Source organism: Bombina bombina, chromosome 1 (genome assembly GCF_027579735.1).
Source record: "Bombina bombina isolate aBomBom1 chromosome 1, aBomBom1.pri, whole genome shotgun sequence".
Classification (NCBI taxonomy): domain Eukaryota; kingdom Metazoa; phylum Chordata; class Amphibia; order Anura; family Bombinatoridae; genus Bombina; species Bombina bombina.
Window position 1 is genome coordinate 620,514,077 of NC_069499.1, and position 12,388 is coordinate 620,526,464.

The following is a 12,388-nucleotide window of genomic DNA, read 5'->3' on the forward strand; positions in this document are numbered from 1 at the left end:
GTGTGTTGGTCATGTGTGGTGAGCCTTAAAGGTATGGTGTGGTATAGGATGGGTCCTGATGTAATTTCATTACCATCAATAAAACGAAGTACACTAGGCACCATTTTCTTAACTAGTGGAATTTTATTTACAGTAGTGAATTGGTGATCTATATAATTGTGGCTGGCACCAGAGTCAAGGATTGCTTGTGAGTTGAGTCTTTGCTGATCCCACTGTAATAAGATAGGAAGGGAGCAATGATTAGATTGTGTTTGTTTAGCAGATAAACATATACTTGTGGTGTTCATCTTACCCTTCCTACGCTGTAATTGAGAGCAGTCCTTTACAGAGTGATCGATCCCTCCGCAATACATACAGAGATCTAAAGCTTTTCTTCTTAATTTTTCCTGTAGAGTTAATGGACCTCTGATGAAACCGAGTTCCATAGGGATTTCAGAGGCTTTTGTAGTTGTCTTATGTGGAAGCAGAGTAGTAACTGTATGTTTAGTGGATGTTTCTAAGTGTGACCTTTCTGAGCGTCTCTCTCTGATGCGTCTATCTAATGTGATGCTAGCATCTATTAGGAGTTCTAAAGTCTCTGGGAGGGGTTGTCTGGCTAGCTCATCCTTGAGAGTATCTGAGAGGCCTAGGCGGAATTGATTGCGCAAAGAAAGGTCATTCCACTGTGTATCTGGGGACCATTTCTTAAACTCTGCGATGTAGTCCTCCACAGGCCTTTTATGTTGTCTCAGAGACCTCATTGCTGTCTCAGCAGACAGCTGTTTGTAGGGATCATCATAAAGCTGTCCCATTGCTTTAAAAAACTGATCAAATGAGTACAGCAATGGGTCATTAGTCTCAAAAAACAAATTTGCCCATATACGTGGTTCGCCACGCAGATAGGAGATTGTGGTGAGAACCTTCAAATGATCATTGAAGTATGTTTTAGGTTTTAATTGGAAATATAAGGAATATGAGTTTTTGAATTCCCTAAATTCTGAACGAATACCACTAAATGTTTGTGGAGGATTAGGTTGGGGTTCACTAGAACTAATACGTGTAGTGAGTGTATCAATTTTTTCATTGATGTATTGCTTTAGGGCAGAGTTTTCTAATTGTAGTGTATTTAACCCTGTTGTAAGGTTATCTACAGTTTGAGTTAATTTCTCTACATGAGATAATAAGGCTGCTGGGTCCATAATATGGCTTGATTGTTATTGTCAGCCTGTGGAAGGTAATCTCACCCCTGTAAAGGAGAGAGGGAATTTTTAGGACCACAACTGCAGGCTTAGGAGTGTTGTGAAAGTATCAGTGATTCTGTGTAGGTGAGGGAAGGCAGCAAGGTTCAGAATCATTAGATACAGTTCACTTTTATTATAAGGATAGGTGTGACAATGGCTGAGACCTCAGAGCGTATAGCCCCACTCAGTATTGACAAACTGGTTCCCACATATAACAAACATGCAATTGCAACGTTAAAGTTTTAGATAGACAATATCTGATCATATTTGGCAGCAGACATAGTTATACGAAATTAAGGCAAAACAGAGCTCATGAGATTTAGGCTGTACTTAGGTATTGAGACTGAACAATTAAGAATATAAGTAGTATTAGAGCTTTTAATTATGAAGGAAACCTAACTAAGATTCTGAGACATGTCAGGAGTAATTACTGAATATTCGTAAGTTACTGCGGTATAGGTATGAAGGAAGCGCTTTTGAAACTTACTAATAGAAGTAATGGGTGAGCGGTGTCCGGACAGAGAGAAGTTCCCCTGCAGAGTTTGGGAAAATTGCAGCGTGTGCGATGGCGTGTGACGTCACCGCTTGCCGGTTCCGGTCTTGTGTTTGGTAGAGAGGTGAGCTGCGTCTGTCTCAAAGGTTGCAAGGAGGTTAGAGGGTGAGAAGCTGGATTCAACAATCAAGCAATTTGGTATGAGTAGGAGGGAAATTTAAACTGCTTGTTGGGGAGGAGTTATGTAAGTGTGAAAAGACACAGCTATACAAAGGATAAGGCAAAGAACTTAGGCAGTTATGACACCGAGTAACAGGGATGATGAGATGAAAGAGCTAAGAATAGTAGAACTTGAAACATTATTAAAAAGGCCTGAGCATAAATAAGTGTCACGGGTGTGTAATCAATTTTTTTTTCTAATTTCACGGTTGCAAATAATGATCTGTGGGTTTCTAAAATCAATGCCTTTACTGTAATCATTTATTCAAAAGGATGACATATCTCCTCTTTCATGCTGTTGTTTCGGTTGAGGCTCCGGGACCCTCGTATTAAAAAGGCCTGAGTATAAATAAGTGTCACGGCTGTCTAATCAATGTTTTTTTCTAATTTCACGGTTGCAAATAATGATCTGTGGGTTTCTAAAATCAATGCCTTTACTGTAATCTTTTATTCAAAAGGATGACATATCTCCTCTTTCATGCTGTTGTTTCGGTTGAGGCTCCGGGACCCTCGTATTAAAAAGGCCTGAGCATAAATAAGTGTCACGGGTGTGTAATCAATGTTTTTTTCTAATTTCACGGTTGCAAATAATGATCTGTGGGTTTCTAAAATCAATGCCTTTACTGTAATCTTTTATTCAAAAGGATGACATAACTCATCTTTCATGCTGTTGTTTCGGTTGAGGCTCCGGGACCCTCGTATTAAAAAGGCCTGAGCATAAATAAGTGTCACGGCTGTCTAATCAATGTTTTTTTCTAATTTCACGGTTGCAAATAATGATCTGTGGGTTTCTAAAATCAATGCCTTTACTGTAATCTTTTATTCAAAAGGATGACATATGTCCTCTTTCATGCTGTTGTTTCGGTTGAGGCTCCGGAACACTCGTATTAAAAAGGCCTGAGGATAAATAAGTGTAACGGGTGTGTAATCAATGTTTTTTTCTATTTCACGGTTGCAAATAATGATCTGTGGGTTTCTAAAATCAATGCCTTTACTGTAATCTTTTATTCAAAAGGATGACATATCTCCTCTTTCATGCTGTTGTTTCGGTTGAGGCTCCGGGACCCTCGTATTAAAAAGGCCTGAGCATAAATAAGTGTCACGGCTGTCTAATCAATGTTTTTTTCTAATTTCACGGTTGCAAATAATGATCTGTGGGTTTCTAAAATCAATGCCTTTACTGTAATCTTTTATTCAAAAGGATGACATATCTCCTCTTTCATGCTGTTGTTTCGGTTGAGGCTCCGGGACCCTCGTATTAAAAAGGCCTGAGCATAAATAAGTGTCACGGGTGTGTAATCAATGTTTTTTTCTAATTTCACGGTTGCAAATAATGATCTGTGGGTTTCTAAAATCAATGCCTTTACTGTAATCTTTTATTCAAAAGGATGACATATCTCCTCTTTCATGCTGTTGTTTCGGTTGAGGCTCCGGGACCCTCGTATTAAAAAGGCCTGAGCATAAATAAGTGTCACGGGTGTGTAATCAATGTTTTTTTCTAATTTCACGGTTGCAAATAATGATCTGTGGGTTTCTAAAATCAATGCCTTTACTGTAATCTTTAATTCAAAAGGATGACATATCTCCTCTTTCATGCTGTTGTTTCGGTTGAGGCTCCGGGACCCTCGTATTAAAAAGGCCTGAGCATAAATAAGTGTCACGGCTGTCTAATCAATTTTTTTTTCTAATTTCACGGTTGCAAATAATGATCTGTGGGTTTCTAAAATCAATGCCTTTACTGTAATCTTTAATTCAAAAGGATGACATATCTCCTCTTTCATGCTGTTGTTTCGGTTGAGGCTCCGGGACCCTCGTATTAAAAAGGCCTGAGCATAAATAAGTGTCACGGGTGTGTAATCAATTTTTTTTTCTAATTTCACGGTTGCAAATAATGATCTGTGGGTTTCTAAAATCAATGTCTTTACTGTAATCTTTTATTCAAAAGGATGACATAACTCATCTTTCATGCTGTTGTTTCGGTTGAGGCTCCGGGACCCTCGTATTAAAAAGGCCTGAGCATAAATAAGTGTCACGGCTGTCTAATCAATGTTTTTTTCTAATTTCACGGTTGCAAATAATGATCTGTGGGTTTCTAAAATCAATGCCTTTACTGTAATCTTTTATTCAAAAGGATGACATATGTCCTCTTTCATGCTGTTGTTTCGGTTGAGGCTCCGGAACACTCGTATTAAAAAGGCCTGAGGATAAATAAGTGTAACGGGTGTGTAATCAATGTTTTTTTCTATTTCACGGTTGCAAATAATGATCTGTGGGTTTCTTAAATCAATGCCTTTACTGTAATCTTTTATTCAAAAGGATGACATATCTCCTCTTTCATGCTGTTGTTTCGGTTGAGGCTCCGGGACCCTCGTATTAAAAAGGCCTGAGCATAAATAAGTGTCACGGCTGTCTAATCAATGTTTTTTTCTAATTTCACGGTTGCAAATAATGATCTGTGGGTTTCTAAAATCAATGCCTTTACTGTAATCTTTTATTCAAAAGGATGACATATCTCCTCTTTCATGCTGTTGTTTCGGTTGAGGCTCCGGGACCCTCGTATTAAAAAGGCCTGAGCATAAATAAGTGTCACGGGCTGTCTAATCAATGTTTTTTTCTAATTTCACGGTTGCAAATAATGATCTGTGGGTTTCTAAAATCAATGCCTTTACTGTAATCTTTTATTCAAAAGGATGACATATCTCCTCTTTCATGCTGTTGTTTCGGTTGAGGCTCCGGGACCCTCGTATTAAAAAGGCCTGAGCATAAATAAGTGTCACGGGTGTGTAATCAATGTTTTTTTCTAATTTCACGGTTGCAAATAATGATCTGTGGGTTTCTAAAATCAATGCCTTTACTGTAATCTTTAATTCAAAAGGATGACATATCTCCTCTTTCATGCTGTTGTTTCGGTTGAGGCTCCGGGACCCTCGTATTAAAAAGGCCTGAGCATAAATAAGTGTCACGGCTGTCTAATCAATTTTTTTTTCTAATTTCACGGTTGCAAATAATGATCTGTGGGTTTCTAAAATCAATGCCTTTACTGTAATCTTTAATTCAAAAGGATGACATATCTCCTCTTTCATGCTGTTGTTTCGGTTGAGGCTCCGGGATCCTCGTATTAAAAAGGCCTGAGCATAAATAAGTGTCACGGGTGTGTAATCAATTTTTTTTTCTAATTTCACGGTTGCAAATAATGATCTGTGGGTTTCTAAAATCAATGCCTTTACTGTAATCTTTAATTCAAAAGGATGACATATCTCCTCTTTCATGCTGTTGTTTCGGTTGAGGCTCCGGGACCCTCGTATTAAAAAGGCCTGAGCATAAATAAGTGTCACGGGTGTCTAATCAATTTTTTTTTCTAATTTCACGGTTGCAAATAAAAAAATGATCTGTGGGTTTCTAAAATCAATGCCTTTCCTGTAATCTATTATTCAAAAGGATGACATATCTCCTCTTTCATGCTGTTGTTTCGTTTGAGGCTCCGGGACCCTCGTATTAAAAAGGCCTGAGGATAAATAATTGTTTAACGGGTATCTAATGATTTTTTTTTATTATTTCACGGGTCATATAAATTACTTTCCTGTAATCTATTTTTCAAAAGGATGACAGTACTACCAAAATACAGCCAATGAAGGGCCTTAGGAAGACTGAGCCAAGGTTGGATTGTAGTATTTTGTTAGGCTAATCATGATGGCCATGTAGACCACCACCACCGAGTAACAGGGATGATGAGATGAAAGAGCTAAGAATAGTAGAACTTGAAACATTATTAAAAAGGCCTGAGCATAAATAAGTGTCACGGGTGTGTAATCAATTTTTTTTTCTAATTTCACGGTTGCAAATAATGATCTGTGGGTTTCTAAAATCAATGCCTTTACTGTAATCATTTATTCAAAAGGATGACATATCTCCTCTTTCATGCTGTTGTTTCGGTTGAGGCTCCGGGACCCTCGTATTAAAAAGGCCTGAGTATAAATAAGTGTCACGGCTGTCTAATCAATGTTTTTTTCTAATTTCACGGTTGCAAATAATGATCTGTGGGTTTCTAAAATCAATGCCTTTACTGTAATCTTTTATTCAAAAGGATGACATATCTCCTCTTTCATGCTGTTGTTTCGGTTGAGGCTCCGGGACCCTCGTATTAAAAAGGCCTGAGCATAAATAAGTGTCACGGGTGTGTAATCAATGTTTTTTTCTAATTTCACGGTTGCAAATAATGATCTGTGGGTTTCTAAAATCAATGCCTTTACTGTAATCTTTTATTCAAAAGGATGACATAACTCATCTTTCATGCTGTTGTTTCGGTTGAGGCTCCGGGACCCTCGTATTAAAAAGGCCTGAGCATAAATAAGTGTCACGGCTGTCTAATCAATGTTTTTTTCTAATTTCACGGTTGCAAATAATGATCTGTGGGTTTCTAAAATCAATGCCTTTACTGTAATCTTTTATTCAAAAGGATGACATATGTCCTCTTTCATGCTGTTGTTTCGGTTGAGGCTCCGGAACACTCGTATTAAAAAGGCCTGAGGATAAATAAGTGTAACGGGTGTGTAATCAATGTTTTTTTCTATTTCACGGTTGCAAATAATGATCTGTGGGTTTCTAAAATCAATGCCTTTACTGTAATCTTTTATTCAAAAGGATGACATATCTCCTCTTTCATGCTGTTGTTTCGGTTGAGGCTCCGGGACCCTCGTATTAAAAAGGCCTGAGCATAAATAAGTGTCACGGCTGTCTAATCAATGTTTTTTTCTAATTTCACGGTTGCAAATAATGATCTGTGGGTTTCTAAAATCAATGCCTTTACTGTAATCTTTTATTCAAAAGGATGACATATCTCCTCTTTCATGCTGTTGTTTCGGTTGAGGCTCCGGGACCCTCGTATTAAAAAGGCCTGAGCATAAATAAGTGTCACGGGTGTGTAATCAATGTTTTTTTCTAATTTCACGGTTGCAAATAATGATCTGTGGGTTTCTAAAATCAATGCCTTTACTGTAATCTTTTATTCAAAAGGATGACATATCTCCTCTTTCATGCTGTTGTTTCGGTTGAGGCTCCGGGACCCTCGTATTAAAAAGGCCTGAGCATAAATAAGTGTCACGGGTGTGTAATCAATGTTTTTGTCTAATTTCACGGTTGCAAATAATGATCTGTGGGTTTCTAAAATCAATGCCTTTCCTGTAATCTATTATTCAAAAGGATGACATATCTCCTCTTTCATGCTGTTGTTTCGGTTGAGGCTCCGGGACCCTCGTATTAAAAAGGCCTGAGCATAAATAAGTGTCACGGCTTTCTAATCAATGTTTTTTTCTAATTTCACGGTTTCAAATAATGATCTGTGGGTTTCTAAAATCAATGCCTTTACTGTAATCTTTTATTCAAAAGGAGGACATATCTCCTCTTTCATGCTGTTGTTTCGGTTGAGGCTCCGGGACCCTCGTATTAAAAAGGCCTGAGCATAAATAAGTGTCACGGGTGTGTAATCAATGTTTTTTTCTAATTTCACGGTTGCAAATAATGATCTGTGGGTTTCTAAAATCAATGCCTTTACTGTAATCTTTAATTCAAAAGGATGACATATCTCCTCTTTCATGTTGTTGTTTCGGTTGAGGCTCCGGGACCCTCGTATTAAAAAGGCCTGAGCATAAATAAGTGTCACGGGTGTGTAATCAATTTTTTTTTCTAATTTCACGGTTGCAAATAATGATCTGTGGGTTTCTAAAATCAATGCCTTTACTGTAATCTTTAATTCAAAAGGATGACATATCTCCTCTTTCATGCTGTTTTTTCGGTTGAGGCTCCGGGACCCTCGTATTAAAAAGGCCTGAGCATAAATAAGTGTCACGGGTGTCTAATCAATTTTTTTTTCTAATTTCATGGTTGCAAATAAAAAAATTATCTGTGGGTTTCTAAAATCAATGCCTTTCCTGTAATCTATTATTCAAAAGGATGACATATCTCCTCTTTCATGCTGTTGTTTCGTTTGAGGCTCCGGGACCCTCGTATTAAAAAGGCCTGAGGATAAATAATTGTTTAACGGGTATCTAATGATTTTTTTTTATTATTTCACGGGTCATATAAATTACTTTCCTGTAATCTATTATTCAAAAGGATGACAGTACTACCAAAATACAGCCAATGAAGGGCCTTAGGAAGACTGAGCCAAGGTTGGATTGTAGTATTTTGTTAGGCTAATCATGATGGCCATGTAGACCACCACCACCGAGTAACAGGGATGATGAGATGAAAGAGCTAAGAATAGTAGAACTTGAAACATTATTAAAAAGGCCTGAGCATAAATAAGTGTCACGGGTGTGTAATCAATTTTTTTTTCTAATTTCACGGTTGCAAATAATGATCTTTGGTTTTCTAAAATCAATGCCTTTACTGTAATCTTTAATTCAAAAGGATGACATATCTCCTCTTTCATGCTGTTGTTTCGGTTGAGGCTCCGGGACCCTCGTATTAAAAAGGCCTGAGCATAAATAAGTGTCACGGGTGTCTAATCAATTTTTTTTTCTAATTTCACGGTTGCAAATAAAAAAATGATCTGTGGGTTTCTAAAATCAATGCCTTTCCTGTAATCTATTATTCAAAAGGATGACATATCTCCTCTTTCATGCTGTTGTTTTGTTTGATGCTCCGGGACCCTCGTATTAAAAAGGCCTGAGGATAAATAATTGTGTAACGGGTATCTAATGATTTTTTTTTTTTATTTCACGGGTCATATAAATGACTTTCCTGTAATCTATTATTCAAAAGGATGACAGTACTACCAAAATACAGCCAATGAAGGGCCTTAGGAAGACTGAGCCAAGGTTGGATTGTAGTATTTTGTTAGGCTAATCATGATGGCCATGTAGACCACCACCACCGAGTAACAGGGATGATGAGATGAAAGAGCTAAGAATAGTAGAACTTGAAACAACAGAGTTAGCCATGGGTGTTAGTGCAAAACCGCTTGGCTAATCATGATGGCCATGTAGACCACCACCACCGAGAGTCCTGGAAGTAACAGGGATGATGAGATGAAAGAGCTAAGAATAGTAGAACTTGAAACAACAGAGTTAGCCATGGGTGTTAGTGCAAAACCGCTTGGCTTTTTTTTGGCTTTGGGTGCGGCTATTCATGCAGGCCATATAGAGCTGACAACATTCGGTGTCGTATCAGCTATTAAACTAATAAGAACAGTACTACCAAAATACAGCCAATGAAGGGCCTTAGGAAGACTGAGCCAAGGTTGGATTGTAGTATTTGGTTAGGCTAGTCATGATGGCCATGTAGACCACCACCACAGAGAGTCCTGGAAGTAACAGGGATGATGAGATGAAAGAGCTAAGAATAGTAGAACTTGAAACAACAGAGTTAGCCATGGGTGTTAGTGCAAAACCGCTTGGCTTTTTTTTGGCTTTGGGTGCGGCTATTCATGCAGGCCATATAGAGCTGACAACATTCGGTGTCGTATCAGCTATTAAACTAATAAGAACAGTACTACCAAAATACTGCCAATAAAGGGCATTAGGAAGACTGAGCCAAGGTTGGATTGTAGTATTTGGTTAGGCTAATCATGATGGCCATGTAGACCACCACCACCGAGAGTCCTGGAAGTAACAGGGATGATGAGATGAAAGAGCTAAGAATAGTTCGGTTGAGGCTCCGGGACCCTCGTATTAAAAAGGCCTGAGCATAAATAAGTGTCACGGCTGTCTAATCAATGTTTTTTTCTAATTTCACGGTTGCAAATAATGATCTGTGGGTTTCTAAAATCAATGCCTTTCCTGTAATCTTTTATTCAAAAGGATGACATATCTCCTCTTTCATGCTGTTGTTTCGGTTGAGGCTCCGGGACCCTCGTATTAAAAAGGCCTGAGCATAAATAAGTGTCACGGCTGTCTAATCAATGTTTTTTTCTAATTTCACAGTTGCAAATAATGATCTGTGGGTTTCTAAAATCAATGCCTTTACTGTAATCTTTTATTCAAAAGGAGGACATATCTCCTCTTTCATGCTGTTGTTTCGGTTGAGGCTCCGGGACCCTCGTATTAAAAAGGCCTGAGCATAAATAAGTGTCACGGCTGTCTAATCAATGTTTTTTTCTAATTTCACGGTTGCAAATAATGATCTGTGGGTTTCTAAAATCAATGCCTTTACTGTAATCTTTTATTCAAAAGGATGACATATCTCCTCTTTCATGCTGTTGTTTCGGTTGAGGCTCCGGGACCCTTGTATTAAAAAGGCCTGAGCATAAATAAGTGTCACGGCTGTGTAATCAATGTTTTTTTCTAATTTCACGGTTGCAAATAATGATCTGTGGGTTTCTAAAATCAATTCCTTTACTGTAATCTTTTATTCAAAAGGATGACATATCTCCTCTTTCATGCTGTTGTTTCGGTTGAGGCTCCGGGACCCTCGTATTAAAAAGGCCTGAGCATAAATAAGTGTCACGGGTGTGTAATCAATGTTTTTTTCTAATTTCACGGTTGCAAATAATGATCTGTGGGTTTCTAAAATCAATGCCTTTCCTATAATCTATTATTCAAAAGGATGACATATCTCCTCTTTCATGCTGTAGTTTCGTTTGATGCTCCGGGACCCTCGTATTAAAAAGGCCTGAGGATAAATAATTGTGTAACGGGTATCTAATGATTTTTTTTTTTATTTCACGGGTCATATAAATGACTTTCCTGTAATCTATTATTCAAAAGGATGACAGTACTACCAAAATACAGCCAATGAAGGGCCTTAGGAAGACTGAGCCAAGGTTGGATTGTAGTATTTTGTTAGGCTAATCATGATGGCCATGTAGACCACCACCACCGAGTAACAGGGATGATGAGATGAAAGAGCTAAGAATAGTAGAACTTGAAACAACAGAGTTAGCCATGGGTGTTAGTGCAAAACCGCTTGGCTTTTTTTTGGCTTTGGGTGCGGCTATTCATGCAGGCCATATAGAGCTGACAACATTCGGTGTCGTATCAGCTATTAAACTAATCAGAACAGTACTACCAAAATACAGCCAATGAAGGGCCTTAGGAAGACTGAGCCAAGGTTGGATTGTAGTATTTGGTTAGGCTAGTCATGATGGCCATGTAGACCACCACCACCGAGAGTCCTGGAAGTAACAGGGATGATGAGATGAAAGAGCTAAGAATAGTAGAACTTGAAACAACAGAATTAGCCATTGGTGTTAGTGCAAAACCGCTTGGCTTTTTTTTGGCTTTGGGTGCGGCTATTCATGCAGGCCATATAGAGCTGACAACATTCGGTGTCGTATCAGCTATTAAACTAATAAGAACAGTACTACCAAAATACAGCCAATGAAGGGCCTTAGGAAGACTGAGCCAAGGTTGGATTGTAGTATTTGGTTAGGCTAATCATGATGGCCATGTAGACCACCACCACCGAGAGTCCTGGAAGTAACAGGGATGATGAGATGAAAGAGCTAAGAATAGTAGAACTTGAAACAACAGAGTTAGCCATGGGTGTTAGTGCAAAACCGCTTGGCTTTTTTTTGGCTTTGGGTGCGGCTATTCATGCAGGCCATATAGAGCTGACAACATTCGGTGTCGTATCAGCTATTAAACTAATAAGAACAGTACTACCAAAATACAGCCAATGAAGGGCCTTAGGAAGACTGAGCCAAGGTTGGATTGTAGTATTTGGTTAGGCTAATCATGATGGCCATGTAGACCACCACCACCGAGAGTCCTGGAAGTAATAGGGATGATGAGATGAAAGTGCTAAGAATAGTACTACTTGAAACAACAGAGTTAGCCATGGGTGTTAATCCAAGACCGCTTGGATTTATTTTTGTATTGGGTGCGGCTAATCATGCAGGCCATATAGAGCTGCCACCATTCGGTGTTGTATCAGCTATAAAAATAATAAGAACTGTACTATAAAAATACAGACAATGAAGGGCCTATGAAGACTGAGCAAAGGTTGGATTGTAGTATTTTGTTCGGCTAATCATGATGGCCATGTAGACCGCCCGTAACAGGGATGAAAGTGCTAAGAATAGTACTAATTGAAACAACCGAGTTAGCCATGGGTGTTAGTCTAAGACCACTCGGCTTTTTTTGGGGTTTGGGTGCAGCTAATCATGAAGGCCAGATAGACCTGCCACCATTTGGTGTTGTAACAGGTATGAAAATGCAAAGAACAGTACTACTTAACACAACCTACTTACTATGGGTCCCAGAGCATATGCTTGGTTATTATATTTTGTAAGGGTAATCATGCAGGCCATATAGACCTCCACCGATAGGGTGAGTATGAGTAACAGCTATTAAAATGCGAAGGACATTACTAATTAACACAACATAGTTACCATGGGTCGCAGACCAAGAGCAGATGTCTTATTATTATATTTTGTATGGGTAATCATCCAGGCCGTATAGACCTCACCAAATAGGGGGAGTTACAGAGATTAAAGTGCTAAGAATGGTAGTACTTA

At 38.6% G+C, this 12,388-nt stretch overlaps 1 protein-coding gene and 1 long non-coding RNA gene across 2 annotated transcripts in view; one reads left to right on the plus strand and one right to left on the minus strand.

Moving 5' to 3' along the window:
* The window catches only part of LOC128660113 (G-protein coupled receptor 83-like), a 137,046-nt gene that overhangs the window by 68,849 nt on the left and 55,809 nt on the right, over nucleotides 1-12,388 (plus strand). The gene's annotated exons all lie outside the window — the stretch shown is intronic.
* LOC128645784 (uncharacterized) lies at nucleotides 104-428 on the minus strand. The gene is made up of 2 exons (XR_008400143.1): nucleotides 293-428; nucleotides 104-212 (listed from the first exon to the last, which is right to left on the minus strand). It is a non-coding gene; the product is annotated as an uncharacterized LOC128645784 (long non-coding RNA).